This window comes from Ambystoma mexicanum, chromosome 2q, assembly GCF_040938575.1.
Source record: "Ambystoma mexicanum isolate Mex_15411 chromosome 2q, UKY_AmexF1_1, whole genome shotgun sequence".
NCBI classification, from domain to species: Eukaryota; Metazoa; Chordata; class Amphibia; order Caudata; family Ambystomatidae; genus Ambystoma; species Ambystoma mexicanum.
Genome location: NC_090924.1, coordinates 732,344,702 through 732,357,366, shown reverse-complemented (window position 1 = coordinate 732,357,366; position 12,665 = coordinate 732,344,702). Strand labels below are relative to the sequence as shown.

The 12,665-nt window shown below is 54.3% G+C and overlaps 1 protein-coding gene across 6 annotated transcripts in view; it reads right to left on the bottom strand.

The window, feature by feature from the left end:
- Positions 1-12,665, bottom strand: part of RBM33 (RNA binding motif protein 33) — a 1,526,085-nt gene that overhangs the window by 281,375 nt on the left and 1,232,045 nt on the right. The gene's annotated exons all lie outside the window — the stretch shown is intronic.

The window sequence follows — 12,665 nt, the reverse complement described above, 5'->3', positions numbered from 1 at the left end:
AGAAGGGGAACCACGAGAAAAGCGTAGGTAAATCTCCCAGACCATGTTAGCCAGAGAATATTCCCCTTGGAGCAGTTCTGTGGGTTTCTGGAGGCGTAGTCTGGGCACTGAGCGGTTTCCAGGGTGGCGAATAAGTCTATCTCTGCTAAGCCCCATTCTGCAAAGACGTTGAGCAAAATGTTCTCTTGTAGCCGCCACGCATGCTCTATGGGAAGGGAGACGTCTCTGCTGAGTACGGCTGCCAGAAGATTGAATTCCCCTGGAACATGTTGTGAGAGGAGGAACATGTGTTTGAGTGCCAATTCCAGATGTTCTGGGACAGTCAGAATAGCCCTAGAGAGTGAGTGCACCCTTGTTTGTTCAAGTAGTACATGGCCGTGGTACGGTCCATGAGGTCTAGAACGGTCTTCCCCTGGAGGTGTGTCTGGAAAGCCTTCAGGACCTTGAACATTGCTAGCATTTCCAACAGGTTGATGTGATTGGACACTACTGCTAGAGACCACACACTGTGTGCTGGTCTATTGAAGGAGGTGATCTCCCCCCACCCGACAGAGATGAGTCTGTGGTGAGTGGCTTCTACTGCAGGGGTGGTTAGGTTTTCCCCTGCAGAAGGTTTTCCCTTAACCACCACTACAGAGACGGAAAGCAGGGCTGCCGAGACAACCACTAGATCGTCCCACTGGCCTGCAACCATTGGCTCGAGAGCCACTCTTGCATGGTGCGCATGCGCAGACGAGCCTAAGGAACTAGGTAGACGCAGGATGCCATCATGCCCATCAGTTACATGGCTTTGTGAATGATCACCTGGAGACTGACTACATAGTAAGCTATCTGGAACAGCATGTTTTGGACCCTCTCAGAGGGGAAGACGAGCCCTCCTTCTGTCCGAATTAGAGCCCCCAGAAACTGTTTGACCTGGCTGGGGGTCAAACTGGATTACTTTTCGTTGATAGTGAATCCTAGATTGAAGAGGAGATCTACTGTCTTTTGGGTATTTGTCTGGTATGTTTCGTATGAATGCCCTTTTATGGTCCAGTGATCGAGGTTGTGGTGGGATGGGATGGAATTGCCTGCCCAGGTTGAGTGGCCACTACAGCCAGCACCTTTGTGAACACCCTTGGGGCTGAGGCAATGCCGAAGGGGAGAACCTTGAACTGATAGTGGGTGTCCTCTATCATGAACCTGAGGTACTTTCTGTGTGCTGGCAACATTGAAATATGAAAGTATGCATCTTTCATGTCTAATGTGGCCATGTAATCCCCTTTCTGCAGCAGTGGGATTACCTTCTGAAGTGTTGTGGTCAGTTTGTTTCTTCTTGTGAGAGAGGCTATGCCCAGACGTGGGTCCCTTGCTCGCTGCACCACAGGGAACCAGGCTGCACCTCACTGAGGAGGTCCAACAAGGCCGAAACATGTCTGGGGTTGCTTGGTTTTCTGTGCAGAGGGGACCTGGCCTAGCAGTTTGGGCTGGGCTGCTACCTTCGGTGGCGGCAGCTGCTGACTGATTTGCACTTGGCTAGTCCCCTTTTGCAATGGCGCAGACGGGCTAAAAAACGGTGGTGTGGAAGGTTGCCCAGAGCAATTGCCAGTGGTCTAGATTCATTCGAAACCTTCCACCCATCACTTTTGTGGTCATCCTGAACTACAGGGCGCAGGTCTAAAATAGGGTGCATGGTGAGATCCTTTTTGGGTACAAGGAAGTACACTGAATAGATAACCCTGGTTTACCTAGAGAAGGGGGGACGACTTTGTTGGCATCCTTTTCCAGCAGGACCTGAACTTCTTCCAGTACGATGCACAGGTGTTCTGGCGACAGGCGTCTGCTTCTTGGTGGGTGGTAGCGAGGTGGTTTGAGAAACTTGTTACAATACCCGTGGGCAACAGGCCCCCCCCCCCCCCTGAGTCATATTGACCTTGGGGTGAGCGGGAGAAGGATTAGCCACGAAAGGACCAGCGGGCGTTCGGGTCGCCACACTGGTGAAAAGGTTTAGCTGTAATCTGGCTAAATGATTCCAAAGAAGTCTTGTGCTCCTTTTTTGCCGTTTCCAAGTCATCATCTTTCCCAAATAGGATGGATTCCTCCACAGGCTTGGTAATTAAGGACACTTGTGTCTCCTATTTGAACCAGAGTCTTTAACTAGGCATGCCTCTTGAGTAGGGTTCCTGGTTTCAGCCGAGTCCAGAGTGTTCTTCAGGATACTCTGGGACACTTGTCTGCCTCCTGCTATGACCGCGAGCAGGCGTGATCGGGTTGGCTGTGGAACCTCCTGAAGACCATCCTGTACTACCCCCCACTGAACATCAGTGTAGCTCGCAAGGACCGTGGGGTTGTTGGCAATCCTTGTGGAATAGGCCACAGAGGCCGTGACCTGCTTACCAAGGACGTAACGTTTTTTGCAGTCCTTGTCCGGAAGGGATTCTGCTGAGGACAGTGGTACCCCTGTCCTTTTGCTAGTGGCTGTTACAACCAAGTAGTCCAGTGTGGCATGACCCCTAATGTAGAGGGGGTCAGAGGGGCTGGGCGAAAAACAATTTTTCCACCTGGGGATTGACTGCCTGTGTAAGAGAAAGGGACAAGAAAGAAGGGGCCAGGTGCCATTTAATCAAATTTAATAAGGGGATGGCTTGGCTAACCAGAGTCTTCTCCTTGAGGATGTCCTTCACGAAGTCCGAGTTGGGGACGGCGTCGTGCGTAGCAATCTTGAAATGATCGCTGCTCTCTTTAAGAGGGAATAGACCAGCATTTGTTCGTCAACTAGCAACATATCTCAGCGTAGGAGTAGTAGGGGGATTCAGACCGATGACGTCTGGGTCAGTGATATGTGGTGGTGTGTGCCATGAGCCGGGGCCCTCTGACGAATCCCAGTCTGGGTCTTGATAGTCATACGGGTCAAACCTTTCATAAAAAAACCTCCTGGGTCGGGTCTTCGGGGAGATCCCCAAAGATGATATTGCGATGTCCCCGTGGTTCCTCCAAAGATGAAAACTGGGCTCCAGGGGAAAATTTCAGGGGATGGGTCAACTTCCCTAGCCATCTTTAAGGCTCGGTCATACAAGTCTGAAAAGTCGAACTCAGCCATCCTAGCCAAACACTGTTCAAACCGCTCCCTAGTGCATTCAGAGGAAGCTGAAGGGTCAGGAGTTGGGAAGGGCTGCCTAGAAGGGGATGGACCCTTGTGTAAGGCTTTAGAAAGAATAGTCTTCTCGGGGAGAGCGGGTGCCTTTGTTGTCCCTGGTCCCCGAAAAGGTTATACGAAAGCTTGTTTTGAAGCTTCGTAAGGAACAAGTTACTTACCTGTAACTGTTGTTCTCCAGCATGGGTCTGGCATGGATTCACATGCTCATGAATAAAGAATACATAGCAGTACACACATGCACAACCACGGGAGGTGGCAAAGGCTCAACATTAAGCATTGCATCAAACTCAACATTAAGCATCTTACCTCCCCACCAGGCTCACCTCAGGCGAACAGGTTGCACAGCACTGCTTGGCCGACCCTGGACTCCTCCCTGGAATCCCGATCGACGCAGTAGAACTTCGTGAAGGTGTGCGTCGACCTCCACGTAGCAGCCCTGCATATGTCCAGCAGGGGCACACCAGAAAGGAACGCCGTGGTAGCTGCGATCGCTCTGGTGGAATGGGCTCTCGGACGGCCAGGCAGCGGTCAGTTTGCCAACCGATGACAGTACATGATACAGCCGGAGAGCCATCTGGAAATGGAAGCCTTCGAGAGAGCCTTCCCCTGATTGACAGGTCCAAAGTTCACAAAGAGTTGTGACGTCTTCCGAAAACACTTCGTGCGGTCCACGTAGCACTTCAGCGCTCTAGCCACACCCAGCGAGTGAAAAGTTCTCTCAGCCGGCGACGAAGGCGACGGGAAGAATACAGGCAACACCAAGGGTTCGTTGAGGTGGAAGTCCGACGGTACCTTTGGCATGAAGGAGGGGTGCGTCCTGAGCACTACCCTCGTGTCGTGAAAAGTCAAGTACGGGGCCTTGCAGGAAAGGGCCTGGATCTCTCCCACCAGTCGTGCGGAGGTGATGGCCACAAGAAACGCTGTTTTCCACGACAGAAACTTCAACGGGGCCGAGTGCAGAGGCTCGAACGGAGGTCCCATGAGCTTGGTCAGCACCACGAGGAGCTCCCACGCCGGGCCGGAGCCTTCACCGGCGGGAACGATCTGAACAGTCCCTTCATGAACTCTTTCACCAGACGATGAGACCACAAGGACGTCCGCCCCGTGGTTCTGGTGTATCGGGAGATCGCAGCAAGATGAATCTTGATGGACGTGTGTGCCAGTCCAGCTTTGGCCAGCGTCAGCAGGTACAGCAGTACTTGGGGAGCCGTAATCCGTAGAGGGTTAATCTTCTGTGCGTGGCACCAGACAGAGAACCTCTTCCATTTGTGTCCGTAGCATTTAAGAGTCGAGGACGCCCTGGCCTTTGCAAGAACCTCTCTGCAGTCGGCCGATATGTCGTATCCTCCAAACTCTAGAGCTGCAGGAGCCAGGCCTGCAAGTTCAGCGATTTCGGGTCATGGTGGAGGATGGCGCCTCCTTCCCTGGAGAGCAGATCCGCGTCCACCAGCAGCTTGATTGGCGGGGACGCTGACAAGTCCAGAAGGTCCGGGAACCATATCTGCCTCGGCTACACAGGTGCGACGAGGATCATCCTGCACCGTGACCTCTTGAGCTGGTTGACGAGCCGGATTAGCAGTGGCAAAGGAGGGAACGCGTAGAGGAACAGGCCCTCCCAGGGGAACGAGAAAGCATCGCCCATGCTACTCGCCTGGGGAAACCTGCTGGCGAACCTCCGGCACTTGGAGTTCGTCGCCGTCGCGAACAGGTCGATCTGGGGTGTCCCACTCGTGGCACGAGCGCAGCTCCCTGCTGAGTGAGTCGGCGATGGTGTTTTTTATCCCTGCCAGATGAAACGGCACCAGAAACATCCCTTGGGCGACTGCCCAATGCCACAGGTCCTGCGCCTCCTTGGACAGTGCTGGGGACCTGGTTCCGCCCTGTTTCCTGATGTAAAACATGGTGGTGGTGTTGTCGGTGAAGATCCTCACCACCTTGCCCTTGAGGGACAGAAGGAAGGACCTGAGGGCCCAAAACACTGCACGGAGCTCCAGGACGTTGATATGTAAGGATTTCTCCGTCGGGAGCCAAAGGCCTCTTGCGTGCAGATTTTCGGTGTGCGCTCCCCACCCTTCCAGGGAGGCATCCGTGGTCACTGTCTCCTGGTGGGCTGGGGTCTGGAAGTCCATGCCAGCCGTCAGATGCGCGCGGGTGCCCCACCACCGGATCGCTCGTCGGAAACTCTCGTCGAGTGTGATCCTTTCCTCGAAGCTGCCCGTCGTTTGGATCCAGCGCGCGTCCAGGAACTCCTGCAACGGGCGCATCCGGAGCCTGCACATGGGAATGAGGTAGATGCAGGAAGACATCATTCCGAGGAGGGACTTGATGGACCTCACCTTGGCCGCGTCGGCCACCAACATCCGCTGCACCTTGCCCAGGATGGTCCTGGTCCTCCGACGGGGAGGCCAGAAGGGACACTGTGTTGAGCCTCGCTCCCAGAAACAGAGCGTCTTGCGCGGGTACCAGGTGGGATTTGGCGTAGTTCACGGAGAATCCCAGGTCCGTGAGAAGTTGGACGGTCCTTGCCGTGTGAACCACGGCGAGCTCCCTTGTCTTGGCTTGGATGAGCCAGTCGTCCAGGTAGGGGTAGACGTGGATCCCTTCGCGGCGCAGCTGCGCCGCCACCGGTGCGAGGCACTTGGTGAACACCCTGGGTGCCGACCGTAGTCCGAAGGGGAGGGCTTTGAACTGGTAATGACGCCCTTGGACCACAAACCTGAGGAATTTTCGGTGCCCCTTTAGGATGGGAATATGGAAGTAGGCATCCTCCAAATCCGTCGACGACAGGAAGTCTCCTTCCTCCAGCTGACCCAGGACGTGCTGGAGGGTGACCATCCGGAACTTTTGCGCCTTGATGAACTTGTTCAGCCGTCGCAGGTCCAGGATGGGGCGCCATCCCCCCGTCTTCTTCTTCACGAGGAAGTATCTCGAGTAAACTCCGGAGCCCCCAAGCCTCTCTGGGACGAGTTCGATGGCGCCCTTCCTGAGCATCGCCTTTACCTCCAGGAGAAGTTGAGGGACGTGAAGTTCTTTCCTGGCCACGGGGGGGACGCGAGGACACTTTCTTTGAAACTCGAGCGCGTGGCCCCGGGCCAAGGCGTCCAGCACCCAACGGTCGGTGGAGATGGACTCCCACACGCTGACGAAGCTCGCCAGCCGGCCTCCCACCGGGGTGCTTCGGTGGGGGCCCGACCCCACGGCCGGTTCAATCCTGCTTCGACAAGGCTTTGCCGCCTTGTCCTTGGCGACGACGGCGGGGTCCGCCAGACTTGCCTCGTCCTCTGTAGGCCTCCTGAGACGACGAGCAGGCCGCTTGACGGTAGGAGGAGAAACCGCCGCCGGAACCTTTGGAGGCGCCCTTGCCTCCGCTGCTCCGAAAGGGCGTCCGTCGTCGTTGCAGAACTCCAAGGGCCCGGGCCGTCTCGGTGTCCGCTTTAATGGCCTGAAGGGAATCGTCCACTGTTTTCCCAAACAGGTTGTTCCCATCGAAGGGCATGTCCAGGACCCTGGTCTGAACGTCTTGACGGAAGTCCGTAGCCTTGAGCCATCCACGCCGCCTAAGGCAAACGCCGTTGCCCAACTGGCGGAACCCAGTGTCGGCGATGTCCGTCGCAACGGTAATGGCGTGGTCCGAAGCCACCTTCCTGCAGGATCTCCAGGGCCTCTGCCCTCTTGTCGTCCGGCAAGAAGTCCAGCAGGGGAGCCAGTTTGTACCAGAGCTCCCTGTCGTATCGGGCCACGATAGCCAAGGCGTTGGCAGCTTTAATCGTCGTCGCTGCAGATGAGATGACTCTGCGTCCCACAGCGTCCAATTTCTTTCCCTCGCCGTCCGGTGGGGAAGTCGATGTGGAGGCCGCACCCCCACCCCGCTTTTTTCCTGGCCGCCGCGGAGACGGAGGCACAGGGGGGCCGTGTCCGGGACCCGGTACTTTTTCTCGTACCGGTCTCTTCTAGCTGGCGTCGTGGAAGGGTTCTTGAGGAGGGTGAGGCCCTCATCCCAAATGTCGTCCAATAGAGGCACTGCGAGGACCGTCTTCCTCTTGGCCTCGCGCCGCTGATAAAGGAAACCTTCCTTCTTCTTCTCCTCAGGGCAGAGTTGGAAAAGCTTGGATGCCCTGGCGATCATGAGTGGAACGATCCAATCTCGTCGGGCGGAGAAGCCCTGGTGGGAGGCGACGACGGTACATCCTCGTCGTATACCTCGTCGTCCGTACCCGTCGCTGCCGTGTCAGTCCCCGTATCATCCCCTCGGGTGGACGGGGAGGAGGGCTGGAGGGGGCGCGACGGCTGAAAAGGAGGAGGAGGGTGGATCCTTCTTTTCTTGGTAGGGGGAACCCCAGAAGGTCCCGGTTCTGGGTCCCCCGACGGGAGAGGTTCCGTCGGCAACGGTAGTCTCGTCCTTATCTCTGAGCATAAGGACTGTATAGCCAACAAAATGGCTGCCGAGCTGTCTCGCGGCGCTGGCAGAGGGGAATCCGACGGGCGATCAGGGGCCCCGTCGGTACCCTCGACGATGTCGTCGTCACCCGCGTCGGGATCCATCCCGACGGGCCGGTCTTCTTCCACGCCGAGGCCATGGCTTGAGACTTCGACCAGCTCCTCCTCCGAGGTTGAGGCCGAATCTACGACGACGCCCTGCCCCCCCTTTTTCTTCCCCACGGGGGATTTCACGGGGGTCCTATCGATGGGCACAAAAGAGGACTCCCTCCGAGGTGGCAGGGAGACTCTGAGCCCCGAGGTCGCCACCACTGGCGTAGCCTCCACAGGCTGAGCCAGGGCCGCCGCGACAGACTCGATAGAGGGCTTGGCCGGATGGATTAAGGCCTTCACCACCTTAGGTGCGCTCACCGCCTTATCCTTGAGGGGGGGGGGACAGTGCCTCGCTCCCCCTCCGCCTTCGAGCTCGACCGGGGCCTCTCTAGGAGCCTCGCCGGGTGCTCGGCCTTCCTCTTACCCGACCCAGAGCGTTGGCTCGTGGTTGATGGTGCCGGGGAGGGTGCGCCCAGCCTGGCGCCCGTAGAGCCCGACCGTTCGGCGCTCCCGGTGCCAGCGGACTCGCGGTGCTTGGCCTTATGTTGGACCCCCATCGCCGGGGCGTCCTCAAAGGTCTTAGAAGACCGCTCGGATTTCTTCCTCTTCTTCTCGCCGGACGGGCTCTTCCCTTCCAGCCAGTTGGCGAGACGTTGATGGCGGTCCTTCATGGTCCGCTCCGACATGTTGCCGCAAAACGCACAGTCCTTCTCCACGTGCGTCTTGTCCTCATGTAGGCAGTAAAGACAAAAAGAGTGTTCGTCCTCCTTGAAGACGTTCTGCAGCTGGCATCCAGGGCAGACCCTGAACAGCTTTCCGGGCGTCGAGCTTCCCTTCTCCTGGGCCATGACCGGGCCTGAGAAACTTCTGGAGTCCTCCAAAAGCGTAGCTCGACGAAATCTTCACCCTTGAGGGGCGCAGACGAATCCGACACGGGTCCCCGTTGATCGGATGGAGAGTCGGTGGAGCTTGAGGCTCTTTTGACCGAAAAAACGAAGTTTTTGAGAAAAAACGTGAAAAAATAGCACTAACGCTCGAGAGCAATAGCACGAGGATCCCAACACATGAACGTGCAGTAAAAATCTGAAGATGGCTGCCAGAGGCGGTGCTTAGGTAGAGGGCAGTCATTGGCTGTGGTCAGTATGACGCAGAGATCAGTGATTGGTTATTACTACGAAAGACAGATCAGAAACGAAACTGATACTGGTTTTTTTCTTTACCGAGGATTCCCAGCCTGACGACGGGGAATATTCATGAGCATGTGAATCCATGCCAGACCCCATGCTGGAGAAGCTGTATTGATGCGTAGGTTGTTTCGGCGTGCCTGAACCCGCTGTTGCGGTCAGTGATACGGAGTCCTTTGGTGTTTGAGCGCCCTTGGACAGCAGTGGACTTTTTAAGATCACAGTGTTAAGCACAATTGTAGGTAGTAACCCTGTAGGGAGACTACACCGGGCTTGTCCTCTTGGCAATAGATACCCAACTATTGGTAAAGGTCTGTACTACACAAGTTGGTAGAATGACTGAGCAGCCAGACTTCTCAAGAGGGGTAATTGTGACCTGTAGAGATGCCACAGAGGTTCACAAATACAAGTAGTCAAATAAGACTTATACGCAAGGTTTTCTAGTAAAATGATTTTTTATTTAACAGTCAATTTTAAATAAGCCTTCTTTAGAAAGGGCAATATGCAACAATAAAAATACACTTCAAAAACACTTCCTCAGACTTAAGTTAAGCAAGTAGATTCCCTTTTGGGAAGTCACACACACACACTTCCTACACCCTGAGGTGACTTCAATTGCTAGGACACTGGACATTGGTATATTGGGGCACACCATAGAGCATGATGGTGGGCGAGACCGAAGCTAAGTCAGAGAATACTTGCATAGTCCGGTCTTGTAAGAATGAGGTGATCCAGGCTGTGGCGTCAGGGGAGAACCTGGCAGTGGAAGAGAGGGGGTGGTAAAGGACATTGTGATCTACGAGATCAAATGCAGAGGAGAGGTCAAGGAGAAATGCTGGTTTACCCAAGTCTCTGGCATCGTCCATCTGTTTTTTTAGATCAAGTAGGGCAGTCTCAGTCCCGTGCCTAGGGCCGAAGCAGGATTTGGGGAGTCCTAGAAGTTTATTGTCTTGAATGAAGTGCTGAACCTTTAGGTAAGCTGCTTTGTCCAGTATTTTGAGAAGGAATGGGACAGTGGTGATGGGTCTGTAGTTATTAGGGGAGGTAGGATCAAAGGTTTTTTTTTTATTTTTAAGAAAGAGCGGACCCATGCTTCTTTGAGGGAGGACGTGACTTTCCCTGTGACAAAGGAGGCATTGACAAAGGCAGTCAGAAATGGTGCTAGGGTTTCTGTACAGTCCTTAATGATGGTGGCTGGGCAAGCATCACCTTTGCAGTTGGAGGGTTTGATGTTCCTCATTAGGTTGATGATGTATTGTTCCTGTATGGCTTTAAATGAGAAGGGTTTGGGGTGGTCAAGGCGTGGAAGGGGGTAGGGCTGTGAGTATTGGGCAGCGCATGTTTCGTGGCTAGTATTTTGTCTTGGAGGGAGCTCAATTTGGTTTGCATCACACCAGACTTTATCTTTGGTGAAGTTTTAGGGGGCGGGTGTAGGGGTCTCAAGCTCCGTGAAGAAGGAGAAAATGTCTTTTGTATTTGATTTGGCTTCTGAGATCCTGGATGCAAAAGATATGGCCTTTGCTTGGGTGATAGTATTTGTTGGAGCAGGCTTTCAAGTTCAATTTGTCTTTGTCAGAATGGAAGGATTGCCACTGTGAGAGTGCAGCCCGTTTTTCTGTGCGAAGTGTGAGAAGGTCAGGGGTGAACCAGGTGTTGGAGTGGGTAGTCGGTTTGGGTTTGCGGGGGTTTTAGTGGGGTATTGGAGTTGACCGCTGCTTTGATGGTAACATCATAGGCTAGTGTAAGGGTTTCAGGGTCAGAGGAGAAAGGTGGTTTGAAAGCTGGGCCCTGGAGGAAGGGCAGGAGTCTTTCCTTGGTGAGCTGATGGGAGCTTCTTGCGAGGGCTGGTGGCAGGGGTTGGGGTGGGGGGTTTGAGGAGCTTGGGGTGGGGATGCTGAATGTGATGGTCAGACCATGGGGTAGGAGTGTTGCCAGTGAGGAGTTATGTTGGGCAATCCAGTCGATTGTTCTGCCCAGGATGTGGGTAGGACCAGAGATGGTGTTCTCGTACCCTAATGTCTTGAGGGCTGAGTTAAGAGATTTGGCTGCTTGGTCCTTGGTGTCAGAGGCCTAGGTTGACGTCCCCTAGTAGGATGGACTTTGAGGGTTTTTTGAACTTGTCAGATAGGAGGTGGGTGAGAGAGGCTTGGAAGTCTCCTGTGGGGCCTGGTGGGTGATAGACAAGGTGGATAGCAATAGTGCAATGGGGGGAGAGGTTGATTTTGACTTGGAGGTAGTCACCATTGTTCATGGATTTCTCAATTTTCCTGATGGAGAGTCGGTCTTTGGCGATAAGTGCTACACCGTCGCCTTTAGATGGGCGATCTTGTCTGGTGATGGAGTAAATAGGGGGCAGTGCAAGAGAGATCGCAGGACCTGAAGCTTAATATAGCCAGGTTTCGGTGATCATGAGCAGATCAAGGTTGTGGGTGGTTATGAGGTCGTGGATGTCTAGGGCAAGGGCATTAATGGACCTGGAGTTGATCATGGCGCATTTGAGGTGAGGTTCTGTGGTGGCTGGAGGAGGGATCATGGGGGGTGGGGGGAGTGGGCGTGGTAGTGGGCAAAGTAGTGTTTTCCACATGTGCAATAGAAATTGGGGTAGGAGGTAGTTGCATTGCAGAATTTGCATTGGGGGCACATGTTCAGTGGTGGCAGACAGGTCAAATCACATTTGGCACAATAACATTGCATTTAGGGGTAGAAGAGTGTGGTCCGTCGGGAGACATAAGGGTGGTAGCATTCAGTGTATTGGGTTTCGTAGTGGGGCGGATAGTTTTGGTCTTAATGTCACAGTGAATAGGGGTCTGAATATGGGAGCATAGCCATGCATTGCGGGTGCCCGTTGGAAGGGGTTGGGATATGATTGTAGCCTTATGATGTGGGCATGTAATCTGAGTGTCCTAGCGGCAAGTCGTGGGTTAGGAAGGAGAGGGTAAAAGCCAGTCTCCTTACCTGTAGAAAGTGGCATAGTGTTGGGGCAGATGGCAGACGAGCACCGAAGAGCTGCAAAGAGGAGTGCAGGCCTTTTCCTCTGGCCTTCTCCTTTCGGCTTCGCCTGTCGGCTCACTCCCTCTCCCTTTAAAGCAGGGAGGGAGGAGCCAGCAGGGCTGCCGGCGGGAAAACTGGGCGATTTGGCTGCAAATTCAAACAAGGCAGGTCCGGTGCTGGATGTCTTCACGGCAGTAGGCCCTTCCATGCTGCAGGGCTCTGCTGTGTGCGCAAGGCACAGAGCAGCTGGGAAGCCAAAGGAAATGGCATCCACAAGACTCAGCTGGAACAGCTGACTGGAGAGGGGCACTCGCAGCGGAGCTGCAAAGAGGAGTGCAGGCCTATTAACCCTTTCCCAGCAATACAGGTACCTTATGTACCACCTACGAGCGACAGATAAACACAAAGTTAATGGGTCAGAAGACTCTGCAGGGCATTGATGTCAATTGAAATTGTCTAGGGGAGCTGAGGCACTTCTTCAGATAGCAAAGTCTTGCACAATGTAATATAGAGTGTGTAGAAAAGATTCATTGTTGGGCCACAAGCTGTAAGGCTTGTGAGGCTTGTGAAAGCAAAGCAGCAAGCAACTCGGCAGAAAAAGCAGCTACTGTAAGACTCCAGTGATAACAGACAAGCTACAGACCAAAAAAGTACCCCTTTAGTCAAGAAAGAACCATAGGTTGGAGGAAAAGGATGCAGCTGGCTTCTGTTCAAGGTTGCAGTCCTGCAGTTCCTGGATTCCTGGGCCTCAGTCGTGGAGACAAGAGGGAGGACATCTGCAGTACTCCTGCACTGCAGTTTGAAGGTCAGCAGCGGCAATCGGC